General features: G+C 40.8%; 1 protein-coding gene across 2 annotated transcripts in view; it reads right to left on the bottom strand.

The window, feature by feature from the left end:
* LOC110490018 (cadherin-18) overlaps nt 1-22,761 on the bottom strand; it is a 404,998-nt gene that overhangs the window by 4,436 nt on the left and 377,801 nt on the right. The window lies entirely within an intron of this gene.

The following is a 22,761-nucleotide window of genomic DNA, read 5'->3' as shown; positions in this document are numbered from 1 at the left end:
AGATATTGAGCAAATGCACTTTCACTTTGAAATACAAATGCTTCCATTCCAGGATATACACAGACAGGCTTCATCTCTCAAGCTGGTAAATGTTTCTCTTTGCATCTGTTGTCTTGATCTCTGTTTGTTTTTTAGTTTTTTTTCCCCCCAGAGGTAGTTCTTAACAAATCAAATCAGAATGTACTGGTTGCGTACACAGTTTAGCAGGTGTTATAGCGGTGCAGCGGTATGCTTATGTTGCTATCACCTATCAATGTAGTCAAATGTCAAGCAAATAAAATGTTTTTTTTTAATTTTTTTTTATTTTACACAAGATAAACTATGAATGTCCACCAGTATACAGTTGAAGTCAAAGGTTTACATACACTTAGGTTGGAGTCATTAAAACTTGTTTTTCAACTACTCCACAAATGTATTGTTATTAACAAACTATAGTTTTTGGCAAGTCGGTTAGGACATCTACTTTGTGCATGACACAAGTCATTTTTCCAACAATTGTTTACAGACAGATTATTTCACATATAATTCACTGTATCACAATTCCAGTGGGTCAGAAGTTTACATACGCTTAGTTGACTGTGCCTTTAAACAGCTTGAAAAATTCCAGAAAATGATGTCATGGCTTTAGAAGCTTCTGATAGGCTAATTGACATCATTTGAGTCAATTGGAGGTGTACCTGTGGATGTATTTCAAGGCCTACCTTCAAACTTAGTGTCTCTTTGCTTAACTTCATGGGAAAATCAAAAGAAATCAGCCAAGTCCACGATAAGCTCCTACATTTTGTTGATGTTGAGGGAGAGGTTATTTTCCTATTACCACTCTGTCGAGGCCTCTATCCTCCTCTCTGTAGGCAGTCTCGTCGTTGTTGGTAATCAGGCCTACCACTGTCGTAAGCAACCTTGTTGGTTGAGTTGGAGTCAGTAATGCAGTAATGGGCGAACATGGAGTACAGGAAGGGGCTGAGCACACAACCCTGGGGGGTCCTATTGTTGAGGATCAGCTGGGCGGAAGTGTTGATGCCTACCCTTAACCTGAGGTCGACCCGTCAGGGAATCTAGGATCCAGTTGCAAAGGGAAGTGTTCATACCCAAGGTCCTGAGCTTAGTGACAAGCTTGGAGGGCAATATGGTGTTAAAACCTCAGCTGTAATCGACGCAACGGTTAACACGCTTGAAGGTTTTACTCACGTTAGCTACAGTGATCGGGAGCCGCAGTACTCATGAGCAGCGGGGGCACGCGTTGACGGCTCCGTGTTGCTTTTCTCAAAGCGGGTGAAAAAGGTGTTTAGCTTGTCTGGGAGAGAGGCGTCAGTGTCTCGGACTTGGCTGGTTTAGCCTTTATAATCTGCGATTTTCTGAGGTCCCTGCCTAATGCATCTCATGTCTGAGCCGTTGAATTGCGACCCTGTACTGTCTTTTCTTTCTCTGAGTCATTACAATAAATCAAGCAGCAGCAAATCAGCAGTTCACCTTCAACATCCATGAGGCCACTCTACTAAAAAAGATGAGAGAGGAAAAAGGGAAATAAATGGAGGTAATCCAGTGGATGTTGTGAGAGGCACTGGTTACGTCCCAAACGGCACCCTATTCCATATTTAGTGCTCTACATTTTTCCAGGGCCCATAGGGCGCAAGGTTTTAAACTAGCTCTTCACTGTAAAAACCTGTCCTCCACAGACAACACTGTAGTGTAAAGTAGTAAATACCAAATTAGTGCTACCGAGGCCTCCACCAGCTCCCACTCCAACCTCCAAGAAACTGGGAGAGACCAAAGAACGAGGGTAGGAGAGAAGGAAGGAGAGAGATGTTTAGTATTCATTATCATTGCTTTCATATCTGAAGCCCAGATCCATTGTAATATAGACTATATTATAGCATTCTGGTGTGGAATAGAGAGGGCAAGACTGTCTGTCTCTGTGTCAACTATGACATGGCAATATCATATTAGAGTTGGGGCTGTGGGCAAGGCCATCATAGTCATCATTTACATCACATTCAACTCTGTCGTCTCTCTGAAGTGTGTGTGTGTGTGTGCGTTTGTGTGTGTGTGTGTGTGAGAGAGAGAGAGAGAGAGAGAGAGAGAGAGAGAGAGAGAGAGAGAGAGAGCAGAGACAGGTTGCGAGCACTCTAGCACGTCATACCATACGTGCCACAAAGAGACCAGAAAGGGATTCTGTGCTCTGTCTGTGTAACCAGACAAAAATATGCATTTTTAAATAATTTCACATTTATTAAAATAAACCTTGTTTAGTATTATACAGCATATCCTGAATAGCTGCAATGTAAATTAAACAATAATGAGGGTTCCAATGACTACCAATCATATCGGAAGACCTACAGGTATATAGCTATAGCTACAACTAGACACTGAGTGTACAAAACATTAGGAACACCTGCTCTTTCCATGACATAGACTGACCAGGTGATTCCAGGTGAAAGATATGATCCCTTATTGATGTCACCTGCTAAATCCACTTCAAGCAGTGTAGCTGAATTGGAGGAGACAGGTAAAAAACAAACATTTAAGCCTGAAGACAATTGAGACATGGATTGTGTATGTTTTCCATTCAGAGTTTGAATGGGCAAGACAAAAGATGAACGGGGTATGGTAGTAGGTGCCAGGCGTACCGATTTGAGTGTTTTAAGAGCTGCAACACTGCTGGGTTTTTCACGCTCAACAGTTTCCCATGTGGATCAAGAATGGTCCACCACCCAAAGGACATCCAGCCAACTTGACACAACTGTGGGATGCATTGTAGTCAACATGGACCAGCATCCCTGTGGAAAGCTTTCGACACCGTGTAGTCCATGCCCAACTAACTGAGGCTGTTCTGAGAAGCAAAAGGGGGTGCAACTCAATATTAGGTAGATGTTCGTAAGGTTTTGTACTCTCAGTAGCTAGGACTATTGACTGTGAATTAAGGTTGGTTCTACGGAAGCAGCTTCATTTTTCATATGCTAGGCTCCCCATTATATAACAGGGCACCGCTGGGAGTGTGTGAGTATTTTTGTGTGTGTGTTTTTGTTTCTATGTCAGTGTGTGTGTGTGTGTGTGTTTGTTTCTTTGTGTTTTTTGAGGATGCAAGACTACTGTGTACCTTTGGGGATCCCCCCAGCCCTGGGATAGTTAAGCACAAGTTCAAACAACTCACTGGCTTCATTTTTACATCAGAGACAATTCCTCTGCTAGAGCTTTACCAAACAAACAGATAGAGACATCACTTTTTTGTGTAAAGTTATCAATTAATAGAGTTGAGAGGCTTTGCAGTTGTTGTTTTTTTTTTGGGGGGGGGGGGGGGGGGGGGGGGGTAGTGATGAGCACCAGATAAACAGATTCCTGAAATTTGGAATCCCTCTACATTCTGAAATGTCAAGTGTGTGCTCTGGGGCTTTCTTTCAACATTGATGAAACACGCATCAACTGGCAGCTTTCTCACTGGTAGCTAGAATTAGTACTGTAATCAAATCACATTTGATTTATTGGTCACATACATAGAGAATGTTATCGTGAGTGTAGTGAAATGGTGTTCCTAGCTCCAACAGTGTAGTAATATCTAACAATACACAACAATGCACACACATCAAAGTACAGAATTAAGAAATATTAGGACAATTAATGTCAGAGTATAAATAAATAATAATAATAATATTTATACACACACACACACACGCACACACACACACACACACACACACACACACACACACACACACACACACACACGTAGCCATCCAAAAGTTTGGGATCAATTAGAAATGTCCTTGTTTTTTAAAGAAAAGCACATTTTTTGGTCCATTAAAATAACATAAAATGTATCAGAAATACAATGTAGACATTATTAATGTTGTAAATGACTATTGTAGCTGGAAACTGCAGATTTTTTTAATGGAATATCTACATAGGAGTACAGAGGCCCATTATCAACAACCATCACTCCTGTGTTCCAATGGAACGTTGTGTTAGCTAATCCAAGTTTATCATTTTAAAAGGCTAATTGATCATTAGAAAACCCTTTTTCAATTATGTTAGCACAACTGAAAACTGTAGTGCTGATTTAAAAAAGCAAAAAAAACGACCAAAACAAAACTGGACCGGCACAGACCGGTTGAGTATCTGGCGCATCGGTATTTGTGGGTTTGATTACAGGCTCAAAATGGCTAGAAACAAAGACCTTTCTTCTGAAACTCATCAGTCTATTCTTGTTCTGAGAAATGAAGGTTATTCCATGCGAGAAATTGCCAAGAAACTGAAGATCACTGAACAGCGCAAACTGAAAGGTGAAGATATGTTGAGTGGGGAAACTGTTTTTTCCACCCGATTTGACCAAGTTATCACCTCTAAAATGTAAATAAAACACTATAAAGAGTTTATATAATTTCTTATAACATACCCATTTGTGTCGAATTTGAATTGGGGTTTTAGGACGACACTAAAGTTGTCTTCACAAGTAAACTGCAGCTGTCATGGCTTTTGAGAGTCATGTTGGCTCACAGTGATGACCTGAAAAATTAACTATTGATTGAATTAACCATTGATGAAGTTGTAACATCAACTCACCTCTGTACTCTCACTCCATCATATACATGAACACCTGCTCTTTCCAAGAAATATGCAATAGCATTATGTTGGATTACATGGAAATGATATCCACATTTGTGAGTCCATTTCCTTGGCACTATCTTAATGAATGATGTTGCATGAACAAAACAACAGCTACACACTGCTTATGAGGAGGTGAAGGCAGGGAGGGGCCTGAGGGATGTGGCTCACGGCTCCTGTCAGTACCTGTTTACAGGGTAGCCGATGGTCCAAAAACATTACACATAGTTCATAACTAATTGCAGTTTAGTGACATGCTGTCTTTTAGGGACTCCAGTTCAATTTCTTCACCTGTGAACAATCAGGAGCAGCAAGAGAGGCGTGCAGGAATGCTGCGTCTCAATTTTGGTTAGAGCATGTCATTTGCGAACAAGTTTAATAGATGGCACACGTAAGAATTTAGGACATGCGTTATTGACATGCGTAATTGAGATTTCACAATTATTGAACACACACCTCCCGTGAGAAGGTTGGCACAGCAAGAGTATTTCAACATTTGAACATAACAAACGTGAGAGCAAAAAAATGAATGTGCTTTGTCAGCAAGTGACGGGTTTGCTTGTGTAAATGCACAGTTTGGCGCAGTGGTATTCTTTTTAAGTTTCTGCACATCAAAGTCTTATGTGATTAATTATTGATGACCACATTGCTATTATTACCCTACTCATGAAAAATGTGTTTAATATTAGCCATAATAATATTAAAACGAATGATCATTTAAATGAAAATCACGAATAATGAAGGTTTCATACAAGTGTATATCGTTAAGCATGTTTTTAATCTGAGAAGCGCTACCCCTGGTGGAAAGACTCTGTACAGCACATAATGATTTGCATAATGCATCCCGCAATGTAACGTACAGTGTCAGAGGGGTCCGTTTTTTTATATTTTCTTGAATAATATTGGTCCATTTCCATGGCAATCAACGCTTTAAAATAAGCGTGTTCTACACTCCGTATTTTGATGCCAACACTGTCGTTACAGTCTTATTAGTTTTCATTGCAAAATGTGTACGGAACACTGTTAGGGACCACTACCCACCTTTTGTAGAAAAATGCAATTAAGAATATGGAGCATTACTTTTTCACAGCGACCGGCGATCAGAGTTTACCCCCCTATTTTTTTTTATTACCTTTTACCTCTACAGCACTGCTAACCCTGGTTTAATAGTCAAAAGACACTACACAGCTGATTCAAATCATCAAAGCCTGATGATTAGTTGATTGTGTAGAGCTAGGGCAAAAAAGTAAACATGCACCCCTTGGGGTCCTGAGACCCGAGTTTGGGAAACCCTAGCAAAGTCAATGGATCATGGCATGAATACACCCAATGCTATGACAGATAATTAGGTCTCAAATGTTTAATCGAAATAGAGCACCACAGCAACTTGCTGTATGAATGACACGTCGCTTATTAAAATTCCCAAATATCAACGGCGTGACAGCGCCGCCTTTTAGCGGGCTAATTAGCTTGGAATAATAAAAACTCTTCTGTATGCCTTCAAAGATGCCTTCACAAATCGATTGATCTATTAATATAACTAGGTTGTTTAGAGAACATAGCCTTCTAGTTAATTAACAATAAAGAAAAGCAAATGTCATCGCACTGATGTGGCACAGAAAACTGGTGTAACGTCTGCTTCCAACTCACACTCTCGAACACGTAGATCCACTGAACGTAGCTCGCTCTCCAGATCCCAATCACCTGCATTCTGATCACCTGTATGTCATTATCACACACTATTTAGTTCAGTTCTTTGCACCCCATCATTGTGAGGTATTGTTTGTTTTGTGAAATGCTTCTATTCAGAGCACTGGGTTTCCCTTATTGTAATCTTCCCGGGTATGATAGTTTTGGCCTGCCTCACTAACTACGCCTTTTGCCTATTCCCTGCCTGTACTTTAGATTTCCTGTTATCAACCTATTGCCTGATCTCCTGGACGATGTTCTTAATAGCCTTTTCCCTGCCTGTACTGTTGCCTTTTGAGACCCCCTGTGTATGACCTTCTGCCTGCCCCTGGACCCAGCTACCTGCCTCCTCCTGTGGTCCTTCACAAATAAACACCTGCTGTGCCCTGCGCTTGAAACCAGCTCTCTGTCGTGATCATTACAACTGGGATCAGAGGGATGTAATGTTTAATAATTGTAAAGTTAGCATCAGGAAGGCGTGTCTGTTTCTTGTTTTTTGACCAGCCTTATTCAAGGCCAATCCTGGATACTGCATCTCCCGATTGCAATGTGAATTGCATTGTGTGCATCACACTGTTGAGATATATGTCTCCTTCTCATAGACATTGTTCATTAAATGTTGCAACATAAATCACAACATAAAACATGTATTTTGAGGGGGGGGTTTAAACAGAAACAGAGCGATATATCTTTCATTCCGAGAAGCACAGAAAATTGCAGCAATGGAATTCAAATGTTTTCTAATAGCTTTAGAGATTCAGGAGAGACGGGGTTGTAGCCAGCCAGGATAAATGGGCCTCCAAAGTATCCATAATGCTTTAATGGTTGTTTTAAAACTCACAACGTGCAGTCAGCAGAAATGAGAGAGCACATACCACGCTTAACAAAAGCACCATTCAGAAGGTATCACTTTGCCAGTGTGTTTTCTTTAACCTAGTTTTTATGGCTATCAGTGTAAAAGCTTATGCGGCAGTACAATTTATTTATAGAGCATAGACACGTTGACTGCATCTCAAATGACACCCTATTCTCTATGTAATGCACTACTTTTGATCAGGGCCCATAGGGTTCTGGTTAAAAGTAGTGAACTATATTGGGAAAATAGGGACACAGACATGTTGTCTCTTCTGTGAGGACCCAATTTGAACATAACTGGGATCAAAATCAAACCACATATCACATACACTGTACACATACTGAGCAGATGTTATTGCAGGTGTAGTGAAATGCTTGTGTTTCTAGCTCCAACAGTGCAGTAATATCGTCTTACTCACGTCGGCAACGAAGAACGAGAGCTCACAGTCCTTGGGGTCGGCCACTGTCGGTGGCTCTGTGTTATCCTCAAAGCGGGCGAAGGTGTTTAGCTTGACCAGAAGAAAGAAATCGATGTACTGCTTTTCCCTTTTGTAATCCGTGATTGTCCATGCCACATACCGTATGTCTCGTGTCGAAGCCATTGAATTGCGACTATACTTCTCTTTACCTGTTTGATTGCCTTACGGAGGGCATAACTGCACTATTTGTATTCAACCATATATCCAAGCACCTTGTCGTGGTTAAATGCTGTGGTTCGCGCAATTCCTGCCATCTATCCACGTTTTTGGATTTGTGTAGGTTTTTGACTTGGGTAGGTTTTAATAGTCACAGTGGTAACAACATCCCCTATACACTTCCTGATGAACTCAGTCACCGTGTCAGTGTATATGTCCATGTTATTCTCAGAGGAAACCTGGAACATATCCCAGTCCGTGTGATCAAAACAGTCTTGTAGCATGAGTTCCGATTGGTCAGACCAGTGTTGAATAGATCTTAGCCCGGGTGATCTTAGCACGTGTACTTCCTGTTTGAGTTTCTGCCTATATGATGGGAGGAGCAGAATGGAGTCCTGAACGGATTTGTTGAAAGGAGGGCGGGGAGTGCCTTGTAGCCATCCCGGAAGGGAGAGTAACAATGGTCGAGAGTTTTTGAAGCACGAGTACTATAAGCAATGAGTTGATAGAACTTCAGTATGTTTTTCCTCAGATTTGCTTTGTGAAAATCCCCAGCTAAAATAAATGTGGCTTCCAGTTGTCCAGTGTAGTAGTTCCTTGATGGCCGTCGTGGTATCGACTTGAATGGGAATATACACGGCTGTGACTATAACCAAAGAAAATGATCTTGGGGGGTAAAACGGTCGGCATTTGATTGTGAGGTATTCTAGGTCGGGTGAACAAAATAACTTAAGTTCCTGTACGTTATCACAATCACACCATGAGTCATTAAAACAACATGACACATACACCTCAGCCTTTCTTCTTCCCAGAGAGTTCTTTATTCCCGTCTGGGCAATGTTGGCTGTATGGATGGGGATGGTATATCCGGAGAGAGCCTTGATTCCGTGAAAACAGAGAACGTTACAGTCCCTGATGTCTCTATGGAAGGAGATCTTTGCCCTGTGCTCATCTACTTTATTGTCTAGGGACTGAACATTAGCAGAGCATCAGCTGTTCCTGAACGACAGTGTGATCACACTCTCCATAGCCAATGTGAATAAGACCTTTAAACAGATCAACATTGAAAAGGCCGCAGGGCCAGATGGATTACCAGGACGTGTACTCTGAGCAGGCGCTGACAAACTGGCAAGTGTCTGCACAGACATTTTTAACCTGTCCCTGACCGAGTCTGTAATACCAGCATGTTTCAAGCAGACCATAGTCCCTGTGCCCTAGACCCACTCCAATTTGCATACCGCCCCAACTGATCCACAGATGATGCAATCTCTATTGTACTCCACAATGCCCTTTCCCACCTGGACAAAAAAGGAACACCTATGTGAGAATGCTATTCATTGACTACAGCTCAGCGTTCAACACTATAGTGCCCTCAAAGCTCATCACTAAGTTAAGGACCTTGGGACTAAACACCTCCCTCTACAACCGGATCCTGGACTTCCTGATGGGCCGCCCCCAGGTGGTAAGGGTAGGTAACAACACATCTGCCACAATGATCCTCAGTGGTGTGTGCTCAGTCCCCTCCTGTACTCCCTGGTCACCCATGACTGCATGGCCAAGCATGAGTTAAACACCATCTTTAAGTTTGCAGATGACACAACAGTGGTAGGCCTGATCACTGAGAGTGATGATACAGCCTAAGGGAGGAGGTCAGAGACATGGCCGTGTGGTGCCAGGATAACAACCTCTCCCTCAACTTGATAAAGATAAAGGAGATGATTGTGGACTACAGAAAATGGAGGACAAAGCACGCCCCATTCTCATCATTGGGGCTGTAGTGTGGCATGTTGAGAGCTTCAAGTTCCTTTGTGTCCACATCACCAACAAACTATCATGGTCCAAACACACCAAAACAGTTGTGAAGAAGGCACGACAATGCCTATTCTCCTTCAGGAGACTGAAAAGATTTGGCATGGGTCCTCAGAGCCACAAAAAAAAATATACAGCTGCGTCATCGAGAGCTGGTTCCATCACCGCCTGGTATGGCGTCTCCTCGGCATCCGACCGCAAGGCACTACAGAGGGTAGTGCGTAGGGCCAGTACAACACTGTTGCCAAGCTTCCTACCATCCAGGACCTCTATACCAGGCGGTGTCAGAGGAAAGCCCCAAAAATTGCTAAAGGCTCCAGCCAACCTAGTCATGGACTGTTCTCTCTGCAACCACAGGGCAAGCGGTACCAGAGCGCCAAGTCTAGGTAAAAAAGGCTTCTTAACAGCTTCTACCCCCAAGCCATAAGACTCTTGAACAGTAAATCAAAATGGCTACCCTGACTATTTGTCCCCACCCCACCCCCCACCCCATTTTACGCTGCTGCTACTCCCTGTTTATTATCCATGCAAAGTCACTTTACCTCTACCTACATGCACATATACCTCAGCTAACCGGTGCCCGTGCACATTGATTCCCGACCGGAACCCCCTGTATTTAGCCTCGCTACTGTTATTTGATTATTTCTCCATATTTTTTTTTATATTTCTTTGTGTATTTTGTTTCTTAAATGTGCATTGTTGTTTAAGGGCTTGTAATTGAGCATTTTACTGTTGTATTTGGCGCATGTGACATATACAATTTGATTTGATATACTCGGAAGCGGTGGATGGTGTGCACGCCTCTTGAGTTGGATTCTCTGCCGGCGGCATCTTAGAGCAGCCTCTGGGATGTTCAATTACTTGGGGGGTACAAAGAAAGGATCCAATTCGGGAAAGTTGTATTTCTGGTCGGAATGGTAAGTTGTATGTAGGCTGTATGTATACTGAACAAAACTATAAACGCAACATTTACAGTTCATACATGTGACCAACCACCTCGATTCGGTCATATGTAAGCAACATTTGAAATTGTGTTTTTTACATTGGATAAAAGCAGAGACATATAGCTGGTATATCATACACTGCATTTAAGGAACAATGGGAAAGTAATTATTTGAAAGTTGATTAACTTGTAACCCCACTTTTTGAGAAAACGTCCCTTGAATGTTTTGTACACCTACCGGAGAGCTCTTCTTTGTCTACACCCATTCTACATTGTTCACACCAGCCCCACCCAACTCTTTAAGGATTCACATGTGAAGTCATGTGCTAAACAGTGTAGTAAAGATTAAGACTCAGTGGTAAAATTAGCCTACAATAAGGACAAATTCCAGGTAAACACAAAGTGTCCAGAGAAAAATATTTTATAAATATTAGATGACACACTTGTCTAAATTGATGGTTCATGTGAAAGAAATGCAATAACCCCCAGCCACATCTTGCTAAGTGGATGGGTCTCTACAGAAGGTGTAAATGGTAGAGTGAAATGGTTACTTGCATAGTAGCAATATCAAAAATAGATAGTGTCAATATAAAGAAAGAAATAAGTGAGGAAGCAGAGAAAGAACAAGAACAATGTACAAGAATAATATCAATATTGATATTGAGTGATAGTTGAGGTGCATACAATCAGGAGTAAAGTGGCTGAGCAGCAAGAAAATAAATAGTAGCAGCAACATATGGTGTGTTAGGAGGGAGTCAAGTGAATCGAGACACTGCAGATAGTGCTGATGACTAGGAAGTCACCACCAGTGATGACCTGGTCTGTCCGAACTATGCATGAACAAGGGAATCTATATTCGGAGAGCCTGTTTCTGTCCTGCCCTTGACTTTGGTGCAGGGCATGTGATGTCCATAGCCTCTTCGTCACAAAATTCCCTGAACTTCTCAAAAAAATAAGTTGTCTAGCTGTGTCCAGTCCAGGTGGTGCTTGTACAGGCAGACCATCTATGGGAGGAAGGATATCAGCGTTGCACAGCAGCTGAAACCTCGTCCAGACTGAGTCCAAACGCTCTTTGTAGACAACATCAGAATCCAGAGCATTGAAACTGTAAAACAGGAAATAACAAAAAAATGAGAAGACATTACAACCTTGCATAACATCAATTCACCTCCCAAGTTAAGATAAGAAGAACCTCATACATACAATGCAATTAAAATTATATTCACCTGAAGTGCTGGTCCTGCTTGATCTGTGGCAGCGGCAGGAATTATGGAGTCAGTTGTTGTTGCCAGCCATAGCTTTCCACCAGCACCCAACTATCCTCCAGTCCAACCAGCTGTGGGATGTCTAATGTCAGCTAGCTAACAGTACACTTTAACTTGGGTTCTCTTGTTTAGACATGTAGGTAGCTAGCTAGCTAAACAATGAACCATAATCCCAATATAGAGTACTAGCAATACAAATCAATTATTATAGATAGCTAAAGTTAACCAAATAGGTTCAATGTTAGCCTAATATAAGCTAGCTAACTAGCTATAACTAGCAATGCAAATGGATTTCTGAGATAATATTACTAAGACTACTTTAGCTTGCAAGGAAAACAACTTCAACAAAATTAGAAACTTATAATATCTGAAACTGTAGCTTGACTCTTACCCGTATACAGTGGGGCAAAAAAGTATTTAGTCAGCCACCAATTGTGCAAGTTCTCCCACTTAAAGATGAGTGAGGCCTGTAATTTAACACTTCAACTATGACAGACAAAATGAGGAAAATTATCCAGAAAATCACATTGTAGGATTGTTAATGAATTTATTTGTAAATTATGGTGGAAAATAAGTATTTGGTCACCTACAAACAAGCAAGATTTCTGGCTCTCACAGACCTGTAACTTCTTCTTTAAGAGGCTCCTCTGTCCTCCACTCATTATTTGTATTAATGGCACCTGTTTGAACTTATCAGTATAAAAGACACCTGTCCACAACCTCAAACAGTCACACTCCAAACTCCACTATGGCCAAGACCAAAGAGCTGTCAAAGGACACCAGAAACAAAATTGTAGACCTGCACCAGGCTGGGAATACTGAATCTGCAATAGGTAAGCAGCTTGGTTTGAAGAAATCAACTGTGGGAGCAATTATTAGGAAATGGATGACACACAAGACCACTGATAATCTCCCTCGATCTGGGGCTCCACGCAAGATCTCACCCCGTGGGGTCAAAATGATCACAAGAACGGTGAGCAAAAATCCCAGAACCACACAGGGGGACCTAGTGAATGACCTGCAGAGAGCAGGGACCAAAGTAACAAAGCCTACCATCAGTAACACACTACGCCACCAGGGACTCAAATCATGCAGTGCCAGACGTGTCGCCCTGCTTAAGCCAGTACATGTCCAGGACTGTCTAAAGTTTGCTAGAGAGCATTTGGATGATCCAGAAGAAGATTGGGAGAATGTCATATGGTCAGATCAAACCAAAATATAACTTTTTGATAAAAACTCAACTCGTCATGTTTGGAGGACAAAGAATGCTGAGTTGCATCCAAAGAACACCATACCTACTGTGAAGGAGTGGCTTCGTAAGAAGAATTTCAAGGTCCTGGAGTGGCCTAGCCAGTCTCCAGATCTCAACCCCATAGAAAATCTTTGGAGGGAGTTGAAAGTCCGTGTTGCCCAGCAACAGCCCCAAAACATATATATATAACAAAGTATTGAGATAACAAAAGTTTATTGACCAAATACTTATTTTCCACCATAATTTGCAAATAAATTCATTAAAAATCCTACAATGTGATTTTCTGGATTTTTTTTCTCATTTTGTCTGTCATAGTTGAATTGTACCTATGATGAAAATTACAGGCCTCTCTCATCTTTTTAAGTGGAAGAACTTGCACAATTGGTGGCTGACTAAATACTTTTGTGCCCCACTGTACATGGATGAACGCTTCACGGCAGACTGCAACCCCTTTCAATAAATAAGACGTCCTGTGCCGTTTCCATTTTGTTTGTACATCTTGATTGGCCCGTTCTGTCAAGTCACTCTGGTTCACATCGTCTGATACATTTTCATAGTCAGAGAGAGCCAGGATGGTACGATCATACTCCTGAAAGTAGTCCATCACAACTTTTTCCCTCTGACCTTTGTCGATAGCACCTGATCAATTCAGGGCAGCAATGTTATTGAGAGCAGTAGCAACACATTTGCAGTTCTCCATGGCTAACGTTAGATCTTTAGAAAAAACTGCAGTAGAAAGGATTATCTACTCAAAACGAGCAGCTAATTTTATTGACAGAATATGCTACACGGCAAATCAATCCGAAACTCATATCTCGGCATGTCCAGGCCATTTATTATCTCAGCCAATCATGGCTTCTGGGAAGTTTCCTTTTTCTGTGGCTAAACAAACTAGGCTTGAAATCAACTGTACTTACAGATGGCAAACAAGTTTGTTATTCAGGCACATGGAAGTTCAAATGTTCAAGAAGGCATTTCTGCCAAAAACACATTTTGATAAAAAAATAAAATAATAAACATTAAAACTCCTATCCTGTGAAGTCGTGAATTGCGACATTTGCATAGTTTCCTGAAACGAGTCATGTATTTCAAATTTACCAATTTTATTATATTCATTAGGCCCTTACCTACGAATTTCACATGACAGGGCAGGGGCGCAGCCATGGGTGGGCCTGGGAGGGCATAGGCATATCCACTTGGGAGCGAGGCCCAGACAATCAGTATGAGTTTTTCCCCACAAAATGGCTTTATTACAGACAGAAATACTCCTCAGTTTCCTTAGCTGTCCGGGTGGCTGGTCTCAGATGATCCCCCAGGTGAAGAAGTCGGATGTGGAGGTCCTAGGCTGGCATGGTTACAGTTGTGAGGCCGGTTGAGCGTACTACCAAATTCTCTAAAACGGTGTTGGAGGTGGCTTATGGTAGAGAACTGAACAATCAATTCTCTGGCAACAGCTCTGGTGGACATTTCTGCAGTCAGCATGCCAATTGCATGCTCCCTCAAAATGTAGACATCTGTGGCATTGTGTTCTGTGATACAACTTAACATTTAAGACTGGCCTTTCATTGTCCTGAGCACAAGGTGCACCTGTGTAATGATCACGCTGTTGAATCAGCTTCTTGATAAGCCACACCTCTCAGGTGGATAGATTATCTTGTCAAAGGAGAAATGCTTACTAACTGGGATGTAAACAAATTTGTGCACAACATTTGAGAGAAATAAGCTTTTTGTGTTTATGGAACATGGAACACAGGAAACATGGAACCAACACTACCGTTTTGTTCAGTATAATAAGACAAAAAACTTTCTGGGCTAATAATCCAAGAAATAACATAAAAATATATAAAATACTGCAAAATGACTTAGAAGCTAGAAGCAGAGCTGCCATATCTGTCGACGCCATCTTGGAGGGGGAGGTGTCAAGGGAGCGAGGAGGAGTTGGGGGTCGTCTGAGGGGAGATGTGTGTCTAAGGGTGTGTGTGATGGATTTTTATAATTTCATAACAGAGGGAAGCATTAGGCGCTTGCAGACAGACATCTGCTCCCAATGTCTGTAGTTGTGTAACAGGGAGGAAAGAGCCTGTTCTAAGTGGTGAGAGCTTACTCTATCACCCACATTACAGTCAACAGCAGTACGTGCAGTGTGGGTTTCCATGCCTCTACGGTCTCAGTCTCGACACTTACACTATGAGTAGAGTACAGACTGTAAATAATCTTGCTAAAACATTAACTTGTGGAAACAGTGCCAGGGAACCTTAATCAAAATCATGGATTGCTGTCATACCTTGTCCATAGACTGATTACAGAGTAAGGAAACTAATGTGTATTTTCTAATTTGGATGGATTATCCCTTTAATGAGCAGCAGGAAAACATGGTGACAAGAGACCCCCCTTTGAAATGTGAATAATGCCTCTCCTTTTCAGTACAACAAAAGAAGAAGCATGCTAAAGAGACGTGAAAGGGTATCATAGCCACTGTGAAAAGAAGAGTCTCTATTGTGGATGACTGAAGGGGAATAGGAACTACTAGTACCTACTGACATGTTTGTATGGAACGAAGTCACAGATGACACTCCTAATTACCACAAGACTCCCCAAGGCATGTGAGCGGTTTATTTGATAGCATTTAGTCTGTCTGTGTCATTATACAGCACCCAAAATGGTTAAATTTCTGATGAACTAAACTGTGAAAAGATGACCGGATTACGGCTTCCTTGTATTATAAACAGGTGAAGCTAATCTACCTATAGAACGTGACAAACCGAATAAACAGAATATAACAGAGCAAACATACATGGCAGTAATCAGCGCAGTAAATTAAATAATGTAACAGGTTTCTTGACACCCTGTTTAATCTCTTAATAGCCCAGTTCTTGTAGAAAAGGCTTTAACAATATGACCTGAACAACACTTGACAGGAATAAGTGAGCTGCGCCCTCAGAGCTCAGTGAAGCATGATGATAGAAGTTCATCACATCAATTCAAATGTGCTGAAAAGGATAGACAACGTCCTACATGTATTAGTATAATTTAATCATCATTAAAGGCAGCTGACCCCCCCCATAAAAAAAAACAGATTATTTTTACACTACAAAGTGTAAATAGCATATTTGGTCATAAAGTCAGTTTCTTCAAAACTGCATTGTGAGATTTACGGAACCTGTTACGTTTCTAGAGCCAGGGTTCTAAATTATACATTTGCAGTGGAAGAATGTGCAAAGTTGAGATTGAAATAATCGGGTGCAAAGGAGCAAAATAAATAAATAAATACAGTAGGGGAAGAGGTAGTTGTTTGGGCTAAATTATAGATGGGCTATGTACAGATGCAGTAATATGTGAGCTGCTCTGACAGCTGGTGCTTAAAGCTAGTGTTTCCTGTTTAGAGATTTCTGTAGTTCGTTCCAGTCATCGTTCCAGCGCGTGCTACAGGTGGGTGCTGCTATGGTGACCAGCGAGCTGAGATAAGGGGGGGACTTTACCTAGCAGGGTCTTGTAGATGACCTGGAGCCAGTGGGTTTGGCGACGAGTTTGAAGCGAGGGCCAGCCAACGAGAGCGTACAGGTCGCAGTGGTGGGTAGTATATGGGGCTTTGGTGACAAATTGGATGGCACTGTGATAGACTGCATCCAATAAATTGAGTAGGGTATTGGAGGCTATTTTGTAAATGACATCGCCGAAGTCGAGGATTGGTAGGATGGTCAGTTTTACAAGGGTATATTTGGCAGCATGAGTGAAGGTGCTTTGTTGCGAAATAGGAAGCCGATTCTAGATTGTCATGACACTAGCCAACAAGGTAACATGACTGAACAAAGTATAATCAAATGGTTAACAACGTCAATGTGTGAGTAGTTTTTGAACGGCCTACGACATGGTTTATGAATATAAAATGCAGTCTCTGAGATTCGCTATAGGAAGATACAATTTTTGCACCAAGCGGTTTTCGCTGTCGTATTGGTGCAATTATGACGCTAACGAATCTGCACTCACTTGTTTTTCTAGAGCACTCGGAAACAAACAGTGAAGCCTTTTGATTACAACAATTATTATCTGAGAGATTTCTTTCATAGTTTCACAGTGCTCCCAAAATAAAACTCCTCGTCGCACAGCAAAATATTTTGAATTGGTCTCACTTTAGAGCCTTGCCTAGAGCCATTGGATTTTTGAGGGTGGGTTTTGATTTCAATCATGTCCAATTGCCCACTAACAAGAGATGGTAATGTCTAGGGAGTATTGTCATGCATGGAGAAACAGCTGGATGATGCGCAGTAAATGCTAATATTGGTGCCATGACTTGAATGGTATTTGTGCCACAAATACTAAAACATTAACTTGTGGAAACAGTGCCAGGGAACCTTAATCAAAATCATGGATTGCTGTCATACCTTGTCCATAGACTGATTACAGAGTAAGGAAACTACTGTGTATTTTCTAATTTGGATGGACTCTCCCTTTAATGAGCAGCAGGAAAACATGGTGAGTTCAGCCGCTCTTTAACCCTCAAACTACCAACATATTTTAAATACATCGATTACCAACTGGGGTCATTTAGAAGCCAAGAAGAAACTATTGGAAATAGCAATAATCACAGAAAACGATCTACTTATTTCGTATAAAAACATTGCTGTTATATGGGGGAAAAAAATCCAAAACCGGCTCTAATTTTAGCAAAATTACAGTTCATTTGCATATTCTGTTAAAGGAAAATATGCATTTTTCCTTTATATAATGTGCAGCTTTTTCAAAAATACAATCTATATTAGTACTAAAAAGCTTATTTACAAAGAAAACGTATTTATAATTTGATTATAGTATCATTTTGTTTTCTGAATTTTGAAGAAAATATACATTTGGTTAAAACAAATAGCATTTTAATTTTTTAACCTTTATTTATCCAGGCGAGTCAAATAAGAACCAATTCTTATTTACCATGTACAGCCTAAAAAGGACCAGTACACCAACATTTGAAATATAATTCATTTTATTGACAAGGAGTGATTAAAATCACTTTAAAAAGTTTCTGGAGAGACACTGGCCAAACATATGGCAAAGTTTTCTTTATTTACTAATGTTTACCACAGCCAGCATTAGCGTTGCTGTTTGTGAAACAATGGGAATGGTAGGGACTATGGCACCAAATCCTTTAAATTATATAGTACCCAACCAATTTTAACACATTGTACATACATACATAATATTAGAGGATATATAGGAATTATAGTATTTATAAATCATTTTCAGTAAAATAACTATTTTTCTGAGGATACAAACCAAAAAAGGACTATGTGTACATTCAGAGGGTAGCTGGTTTCTGTACTACAGTTCTACCAAGTATTCATACCACTGATAGACTCTTATGATCTGTTTTGACTGAAACTAAGCATACTTAGGTGGTAATTTGATGTATATATTGGATGTGATTTTAATCAGTTACAACGATAAGCTATCAAATCACTGATACAGGTGCACCCCAACCCTCTGGTGGTATGGATAACTTATAATTATGTCTCCAGAAAAAGCTAGACTCAAAGGTCCTGTTCATCACGCCCTGACCTTAGAGAGCCTTTTTATGTCTCTATTTGGTTTGGTCAGGGTGTGATTTGGGTGGGCATTCTATGTGTTGTATTTCTTTGTGTTTGGCCAAGTGTGGTTCCAAATCAGAGGCAGATGTCTATCGTTGTCTCTGATTGGGAATCATACTTAGGTAGCCTTTTTCCCCACCTATGTTGTGGGATCTTGTCCTCGTATTGTTGCTGTTGAGCCCTACAAGGCTGTACGTTTCATGGGTTCGCTCTTTCTTGTTTTTCTGGTTATCATTAAAGAATATGATTAACCTACCCACGCTGCATCTTGGTCTAATTCCACCAACGACGATCGTCACACTGTTTATCAAATTACTATAGGTGGAATTAGGTGTTTTTGTCTGGGGTCAAAATTAGCCCAAAGGACTTAATTTGTCCATATAGATACAGAAACACTAAACTAATGATTTAGATTTGTTAAGAACAAGGTCATTCCATCAATTCGGTTAACATTCTGCCATAAAGAGTACAGATTCAACTTAATAAAAAACACATTTTCCCATCTCAATTGGTTAAATAAAATATTTGAAAAATTCCATCGCAAGACTAAATAAAATGACTATAGTAAATACCTATTAAGTGTCAAATAAAGTAACACTGTTGACTCTGTTGGATTGATGATTTTATCTTTATCTTAATCAGGCCGAAATTCCCTTATGGCAGGGGGAATGGAACCTTGTTGTGTGCAACAGGGCATGGCAGTTACAAAAACATTTCTAGCCAGTCTATGGGTAGCAGGGTTGATGTGTTAATCTCGACCCGCTCAGTTTTTCACCAGTAAATACCAGAAAATGGCAAAAAAGCGTAAAACCTGCTTTACACTATTATTTGACTATTTAAAAAATATATATATATTTTTGAAGGGAATGGTTTCACTTTATTAAAACAAGAGTTCAGTTCACATAACAGGGTTGATGTAAATTAATCAATTATCACATGAAATAAATAACAATCTTCAGAAAAGGCTTTGGCCAAGAAACAAAATAACTAGGGCTTTACAATGATGGTGAAAATGTTAAGTGGGATAAAAACTTACAGAGGGTGCACAGAAGGACATGTTAAAATGCAGAATTTTGGCACTTGTAGTAGTTTATACATGGACACATTTTGAGCACTTTTGGCCTCAACACTATACACTTGACCTAACCACCTCCCAGGAAGGTAGGTTAAGAGGAGGCGAGGAGGGTCTGAGTGCCACTTGGATAAACATTGTAAAAACCAGCCTATGAGCTGTATTTATAATTTGAACGTGAACAGGGGAAGCTGGTGGTGCGGACCTAAGGTACCATAAGTCCTGCATCCTAAATGGCACCCTATTCCCTTTATATTGCACTACTTTTGACCGGGCCATTTGGAACATATTTACAGTCTCTGGGCTGTATAATTGGATGGTGGACAGAGGAGGTTGGTGGTGCGGACCTAAGGTATTAAAAGGGCTCAAAAGCCTAATCTGCTATTTTCACATAGATTTTAGTTTCCTTTTTTCCCTTCCTCGGATCCATCCAGAGATCTGTGAACTCCTCCCTCCCAGGACTACCTACAGTTGAAGTCGGAAGTTAACATACACAGTAACCAAATACTTTTAAACTCAGTTTCACAATTCTTGACATTTAATCCTAGACAAATTCCCTGTTTTAGGTCAGTTAGGATCACCACTTTATTTTAAGAATGTGAAATGTCAGAATTATAGTTGAGAGAATAATTTATTTCAGCTTTTATTTCTTTCATCACAATCCCAGTGGGTCAGAAGTTTACATACACTCAATTAGTATTTGGTAGCATTGCCTTTAAATTGTTTAACTTGGGTCAAACGCTTTGGGTAGCCTTCCACAGCCTTCCCACAATAAGTTGGGTGAATTTTGGCCCACAGAGCTGGTGTAACTGAGTCAGGTTTGTAGGCCTCCTTGCTCACATACGCTTTTTCAGTTCTGCCCACACATTTGCTATAGGTTTGAGGTGAGGGCTTTGTGATGGCCACTCCAATACCTTGACTTTGTTGTCCTGAAGCTATTTGCCACAAGTGTGCTTGGGGTCATTGTCCATTTGGAAGACCTATTGGTGACCAAGCTTTAAGTTCCTGACTGATGTCTTCTTGAGATATTGCTTCAATATATCCACATATTTTTTTGTACCTCATGATACCATCTATTTTGTGAAGTGCATCAGTCCCTCCTGCAGCAAAGCACCCCCACAACATAATGCTGCCACCCCTGTGCTTCATGGTTGGGATGATGTTCTTCGGCTTGCAAGCCTCCCCCTTTTTCCTCCAAACATAACAATGGTCGATACGGCCAAACAGTTCTATTTTTATTTCATCAGACCAAGAACATTTCTCCAAAAAGTACGATCTTTATCCCCATGTGCAGTTGCAAACAGTAGTCTGGATTTTTCATGGCAGTGGCTTCTTCCTTGCTGAGCGGCCTTTCGGGTTATATCGATATATTACAAGTTTTACTGTGGATACTTTGTACCTGTTTCCTCCAGCATCTTCACAAGGTCTTTGCTGTTGTTCTGGGATTGATTTGCAATTTTCGCACCAAAGTACGTTCATCTCTAGGAGACAGAACGTGTCTAATTCCTGAGCGGTATAACGGCTGCGTGGTCCCATGGTGTTTATACTTGCGTACTATTGTTTGTACAGGTGAATGTGGTACCTTAAGGTGTTTGGAAATTGCTCCCAAGGATGAACCAGACTTGTGGAGGTCTGCACTTTTTTTTCTGAGGTCTTGGCTGATATCTTTTGATTTTCCCATGATGTCAAGCAAAGAGGCACTGAGTTTGAAGGTTGGCCTTGAAAAACATCCACAGGTACACCTCCAATTGACTAAAATTATGTTGATTAGCCTATCAGAAGCTTCTAAAGCCATGACATAATTTTCTGGATTTTTTTCAAGCTGTTGAAACGCACAGTCAACTTTGTATATGAAGAACTTCTGACCCACTGGAATTGGTATAGTGAATTATAAGTGAAATAATCTGCTCTAAACAATTGTTGGAAAAATCACTAGTAGATGTCCTGGCCGACTTGCCAAAACTATAGTTTGTAAATAACAATACATTTGTGGTGTGGTTGAAAAACAAGTTTTAATGACTCCAACCTAAGTGTATGTAAACTTTCGACTTCCAACTGTGTATGGGTTCTTCCGTCCATGGCAGAGAATGTAAAATTGCAACACAGAGACAAACTGGGGACCTTAGCTAGCTAACGCAGCCTGCTCTCTTAGAAAAAAGGGTTCCAAAAGGGTTCTTCGGCTTTCCCCTTATAATAATAAAAAAATATATCTATATATATATTTCACCTTTATTTAACTAGGCAAGTCAGTTAAGAACAAATTATTGTTTACAATGACGGCCTGCCGGGGAATAGTGGGTTAACTGCCTTGTTCAGGGGCAGAACGACAGATGTTTACCTCCTCAGCTCCGGGATTCGATCCAGCAACTTTTCAGTTGTTACTTTGCCAACACTCTAACCACTAAGCTTACCTGCCTCCCCAAAATATTCTTGACGAGGATGGGAACTGAACCCACGCGTGCAGAAAACAATGGATTAGCAGTCCATTGAGAACCCTTTTTGGACACAGGTAAAACCCTTTTGGTTCCAAGTAGAACCATTTTGGGTTCCATGTAGGACCTATTCCACAGAGAGTTCTACATGGAACTTAAAATGGTTCTAGATGGAACCAAAAACGTTTTTACCTGGAACCAACAAGGGTTCTTCAAAGGGTTATTCTATGGGGACAGCCAAAGAACACATCTAGGTTCTAGATAGCACTTCTTTTCAAAATGTACTGTTATATCCACATCAGACTTACTGCTGGCTGACAGTTGCCATGGAAACCATTCACAACTCACTCGGCCTTAGTGCTTAGTACACAAAACAATTAGGCATGTGGTAGAGTGGTGTAGGAAGAGACGCAAGGACTTGAGCATGTCATCTGTTAGACAACAACAAAGGTACCAAACACTTTCCAACCCCATCATGGCAATCTGTTTTGTGACATATTTTTTTCCCTGAAACGCCAACAGTGCCTAATTCTCATCAGATCGACATTTAACATACACCTCACAGGAACAGTATCTGAGGGTATCTGGTATTGAGTGGTTGAATGTGAAACCCTGGGTGGAGATTTAGCCA

This window comes from Oncorhynchus mykiss, chromosome 15 (genome assembly GCF_057628025.1).
Source record: "Oncorhynchus mykiss isolate SJ-2025 chromosome 15, ASM5762802v1, whole genome shotgun sequence".
Lineage (NCBI taxonomy): Eukaryota > Metazoa > Chordata > Actinopteri > Salmoniformes > Salmonidae > Oncorhynchus > Oncorhynchus mykiss.
The sequence above is the reverse complement of the archived record's forward strand: the minus strand, read 5'-3'. Positions and strand labels throughout refer to the sequence as shown.